The following is a 6,014-nucleotide window of genomic DNA, read 5'->3' on the forward strand; positions in this document are numbered from 1 at the left end:
CAAAGTGTCTTTAGTATCATGTGCCTGCAAATGATGTAATTCAATCAAAAACAGCCCCAAAATACTAAAATATGTACATTACACGTATTTCACAATTTACCTGCCCCTTCAGACCGAATGGTTAATGGTAAAACAAACTTGGCTTGCTGTCCTCGAAGGAGGCTTGAACCCGAGGCTCGGCTGGAGCTCCGAGTTAAACCCCCTATAACAGTACTGCGTAGAGGGAGAATAAGAGAAAGGGAGGAGGAGGGATGCTGGAAGAATTGTCACTGGGATGAGCAGTGACTGCTGCTTATATACGCTCGTAATGATGATTGACAGGACCGAATGTTTAGGCTCCTCCCAAACCTACGTTTGGAACTACATTAAAATTTATATTAAAATTTATATACACTATAGTTCAAAAGTTTGGGGTCGGTGAATTGTTTTTGAAAGAAGTTGCATTTATTTGATGTATTGTGAATATATTTTAAAATGTAATTTAATTCCTGTGATCAAATCTGAATTTTCAGCATCATTACTCTCAAACTACTTGCATATCTATTCTATTTCTATCTAAACATAATATATATGCAAATAGTTTGAGAGTGTAATGAAAATGATTACGTCATCTGTAATGCATCATGGGAGCATTATACTCCGTATGGAATACACAAGAAAATATATTAACATTGAAAAAAATGACACGCTTCTCCTTTAAGACAGAAAAACTTGTGAAAAGTTGTGTTAAATCCAGCAGGCAGACACAGAGTCTCTCGCTCGCCTAAAGAGAAGAGTTTCAAACGATTGTGCTGAGACAGACGCAAGTGAGGTTCTTATCAGCTGTTTAAAGAGCTCTGAGATCCGCCCTGCTGCTGGAAATATGCTGATCACACACACCTCTGTTCCTTTAAATCATATGTGTGTGTGTGTGTGTGTGTGTGAGAGGTGAGATTTCTCTGTTGTGAGTGTTATACATCTCACCTCTGTCTGCCTGCAGTGTGACAAACAAAGACAGAATGATAATAAAACAGACACACATCAGCTCTGCTCACCAACACACACATCACATCTACATTCACTGAAACCTAGTGAGCTGCCTAACTACACACAGACATCAAACCTGCTCCAAGTCAGGACAAACACACACACACACTTCTGACTATCAACATAACGTCTGGTCCATTTTGCAGCTTTGCAGAAACACACCAATTATAATACGTACATATAATTTATAAATGCATATATTATACAAAACCTTTTTGCATTTTTAAAATAAAATGCATCTAGGCATGTAGACACGGTCAAGATGATCTGCTGTAGTTCAAACTGAGCATCAGAATGGGGAAGAAAGGTGATTTAAGTGACTTTGAACGTGGCACGGCTGTTGGTCTGAGTATTTCAGAAACTGCTGATCTACTGGGATTTTCGCACACAACCATCTCTGGGGTTTATATAGAATGGTCAGAAAAAGAGAAAATATCCAGTGAGCAGCAGATCTGTGAGTGAAAATGCCTTGTTGATGGCAGAGGTCAGATGAGAATGACCAGACTGGTTCCAGCTGATAGAACGGCAACAGAAACTCAAATAACGAGGTCTGCAGAAGAGCATCTCTGAACACACAACACGTCAAACCTTGAAGCAGATGAGCTACAGCTGCAGAAGACACAACGGTTCCACTCCTGTCAGCTGAGAACAGCAAACTGACGCTACAATTCACACCGACTCACCAAAGTTGGATGATAGAAGATTGGAAAAATGTTAAAGTCTGGATTTCTGCTGCCACATTCAGATGGTAGAGTCAGAATTTGGAATAAACAACATGAAAGCATGGATCCATCCTGCCTTGTATCATCAGTTCAGGCTGCTGGTGATGTAAAGGTGTGGGAATATTTTCTTGGCACATTTTGGGCCCCTTAGTACCAATTGAGCATCATTTAAATGCCACAGGCTACCTGAGTACCGTTGCTGACCATGTCTATCACTTTATGACCAAGTAGTTTTTATCTTCTGATGTCTACTTGACGCAGGATAACACAGTGTCCTAACCAGATGCAATGCGATAAGATGCCAACAACAAACAACCAGATGTGACGCAACTATGAGATGTGATAAAGTCAATCAAAAATCACAGCCAATCAGAAGAGCGCAGGGGTGGACTCTCTCTGCAAGCTCCCAGCACTCGCAACTGAATGGAAGAGTAGATAATCATTTGATTTCATTTATTTTGAAGATCTGAAATGAATTGTCCATTGTTGCTTTCAGTGCGGCTATAAAAGACAAAATGATATTCAAATTCACATTAGACGGTTTTAACATTGAAGGTGCCATCAAACGTTTTTTTACAAGATGTAATATAAGTCTAAGGTGTCCCCTGAATATGTCTGTGAAGTTTCAGTTCAAAATACCCCATAGATTTTTTTTAATTCATTTTTTTAACTGCCTATTTTGGGGCATAATTAGAAATGCGCCGATTCATGCTGCGGCCCCTTTAAATGCTCGCGCTCCCTGCCCACGGAGCTCGCGCTTGCCTTAAACAGTGCATAAACAAAGTTTACACAGCTAATATAACCCCCAAAATGGATCTTTACAAAGTGTTCGTCATGCATGCGGCATGCATGCGTCGGATTATGTGAGTATTGTATTTATTTGGACTTTACATTTGATTCTGAATGAGTTTGATAGTGCTCCGTGGCTAACGGCTAATGCTACACTGTTGGAGAGATTTATAAAGAATGAAGTTGTGTTTATGAATTATACAGACTGCAAGTGTTTAAAAATGAAAATAGCGACGGCTCTTGTCTCTGTGAATACAGTAATAAACGATGGTAACTTTAACCACATTTAACAGTACATTAGCAACATGCTAACAAAACATTTAGAAAGACAGTTTACAAATATCACTAAAAATATCATGTCAGTTATTATTGCTCCATCTGCCATTTTTCGCTATTGTTCTTGCTTGCTTACCTAGTCTGATGATTCAGCTGTGCACATCCAGACGTTTTGCCCTTGTCTAATGCTTTGAACATGAGCTGGCATATGCAAATATTGGGGCGTACACCCCGACTGTTACGTAACAGTCTGTGTTATGTTGAGATTCGCCTGTTCTTCTGAGGTCTTTTAAACAAATGAGATTTATATAAGGAGGAGGAAACAATGGAGTTTGAGACTCACTGTATGTCATTTCCATGTACTGAACTCTTGTTATTTAACTATGCCAAGATAAATTCAATTTTTAATTCTAGGGCACCTTTAAATAAAGCACATAAACATTACTTATCTACCCTAACTAACTATCATTCCCATTGCCATTCTTGCAACTCTGATTAACATGGAAAAGATACCTTTTATTCCATCTTGTGGCATCTTGGCATTTGGTTAGGACACGGTGTAACGCACCATGTCACAAAGTTCAAATCACCTCAAACTGCTTTCTTGAACATGACAATGAGTTCACTACACTTATGAAAGGTTTTTCCTTTAAGGACGTCCCTGCATGTCCTTTAGTCAGATTTATCTGACTTCTGAGGACAAATTTGTCCCTGAAGTATAGCTAAGTAAATACACACAGACTCAAACTCACACAAACACCCAAAGGCAGAGAAAAGGACATAATGTTTGATGAAAATCTACAGCCAACTAAGGAGACACACACACACACACGCACGCACGCACACACACACACGCGCGCACGCACGCACGCACGCACAAAAATGGCAGGCAGGGCAGAGGTAGAGGTGTAATCTGTGTTATGTAATAAATCTAATTAAATAGAGCGGTGTCATCTATAAGGACAGATGGCTCACTCTGCCAAATGAAAATAAAACCACGCACACATGAGTCATGAATATCCCTTCATCCTGATTCCAGCGTCGCACCTGTTCAAACATCTCTTATCTCTTCTGATCTGTTTCCTGTTTCTTTTGCTATTCATTGAGAAAATAATCCATACGGACCCCCACCGTTTCATATCTCTGCTAAAATGTTAATTTGATTTTCAGTGGCTTCTAGATAGAATCAGGCCAAAGTTTACAGGAGCAAAATTGTATGTGCGTGTGTGTGTAATCTGAATTTTCAATCAATTGTTTATATATAACTGAAAATTCTAATTCAAACCAGATATAAAATTAGAACTAAGACCAAAAACAGATAATTGTAAAAACTAAAATCAGAATTACATTTAGAATTTAGAATTTTACAAGCATTACAATTAGAACTAAAACTGTAATTTTTTTAATATACATAATTTAATAAAGTATTAAAGAAATTATATTAATTACAATAACAAAAACAATACAGTTAGTCCACAAAATAATTATTATAGTACATTTATGCAATAACATAACATAAAGTGTTACCAAAAATATAAATAAAATCATAAATCCTGCCTATATTGAGAGTTATGTTTTTATTTCTAATTTTACTCTAATCTATTTTATTTCCCCATTCTTGTTTACTACATTTTCACTTGATATTGCACTTGTATTTGAATGGTTTTGGGATACATGGTAACACAGAAATACAGTTTTTGCCATGCAAAAAAAAAAAAAAAAAAAATCTTTTGAGAGACAAACAGAGATAAAAATAAGAAAATGATCGAGAGACAGACAGAGAGACAGACAGAGAGACAGAGGGTTCACACTCTGCTCAGACTGTGACAGAATAATTGATGACAATGAAAACATAGAAACAGACGAGAAGAGCAAAAGACAGAAACACTCACACACACACACACACCTGAACACACACCTGTGACGTCCGTGAGCATTTGGGAGTATGCTTAAAGTGTGTGTGCGTGCATGCTTTGAGCATAGGTGTGTGTGTGTGTGTGTGTGTGTGTGTGTGTTCTGCAGTCACTTGTCCTGGTTTTAGTTCTTCTTCCCCTGCGGCTGTAACCTCATCTACATCTTTTTCATTCTTTCATTTTCCTCCTGTTATCCTCCTTTTCACAGCCCCCCTCCCCCTCCCCTCCTTCTATCCCCCTCTCATTTTCATCACCTCTCTGTCTCTCTCTCTCTCTCTCTCTCTCTCTGTAAACTGATGTTATGAGATTCCAGCTCCACTTCAGATCAAATTAAAATGAGCTTTAGTGAGAGCAAACCACATGTCCTGCCTTCATCCCGTGTTTTAAATATCACACACACCCCTAAATGAGGACGTCACACACCTCTATTGTTTTGAATAGCAATGACTACAGACCAACAGTAACTCTAAAACTAAATGTTTGCAATTTAAAGATGTAAAAAAAGAAAGAAAAAAAAACCTTTATAATTTAAATCATATTTCCTATTGATGTCATCCTCACGGGAGGTTTTGTCAGATTTAGCACACAGCACACCAGTGTTATTTTGTATCACTGCGATGGTATTATATTTTTTATTAATATTTTGAAATGGTTTTTATTTTTATATTTTCAGTATTAATTTTAATCATCTTAGTAGTTTTGTTGTGTGTTTTAGTCATTTTTATATGTATTTTTTAATACGCCTATTTAGTTTTTATTCATTTTTATTTCAGTTTTAGTTATTTTAGTACATCAAGTTAAACTAAATGACAATAAGAACCAGAAATTTGGTACCAAACAGGTTACCAAAATCTATCAATACATCTTCTTTTTAGTTCAACAGAAGAAAAAAACTAATACAGGTTTGGAACAATATAAGGGTGAATAAATCATTTTTGGGTGACCTATCGCTTTAAGACACACTTACATATGCCTGGATGTCTTTACATTAAATACAAAATATTAAAACAAGTGTCATTCATTCTTAAGAAAGATGCACAAACACACTTTACAAACAAAATATTTGACGAAAAGAAGTTTAAAATGATAAAACAGCAGATATTAAACTTGCCCAGTTTGTTTGAGCAATGGAGTGAATTTGAGGCGGGGCTATCTGTTTAACTGACCAATGACAGGCGAGATCAATGTCTTGGAAACATGTTTGGAAACAATAATTATTTTAAATAAATTTAAACTGAACAAATTTCTTTTAGTCAAATGTTCTTATTGCAAAGTGTGTCTGTGCATT

General features: G+C 36.9%; 1 protein-coding gene across 2 annotated transcripts in view; it reads right to left on the reverse strand.

Moving 5' to 3' along the window:
* Positions 1-6,014, reverse strand: part of LOC125266842 (dedicator of cytokinesis protein 2) — a 114,083-nt gene that overhangs the window by 20,116 nt on the left and 87,953 nt on the right. The gene's annotated exons all lie outside the window — the stretch shown is intronic.

Source organism: Megalobrama amblycephala, linkage group LG4 (genome assembly GCF_018812025.1).
Source record: "Megalobrama amblycephala isolate DHTTF-2021 linkage group LG4, ASM1881202v1, whole genome shotgun sequence".
Taxonomy (NCBI): domain Eukaryota; kingdom Metazoa; phylum Chordata; class Actinopteri; order Cypriniformes; family Xenocyprididae; genus Megalobrama; species Megalobrama amblycephala.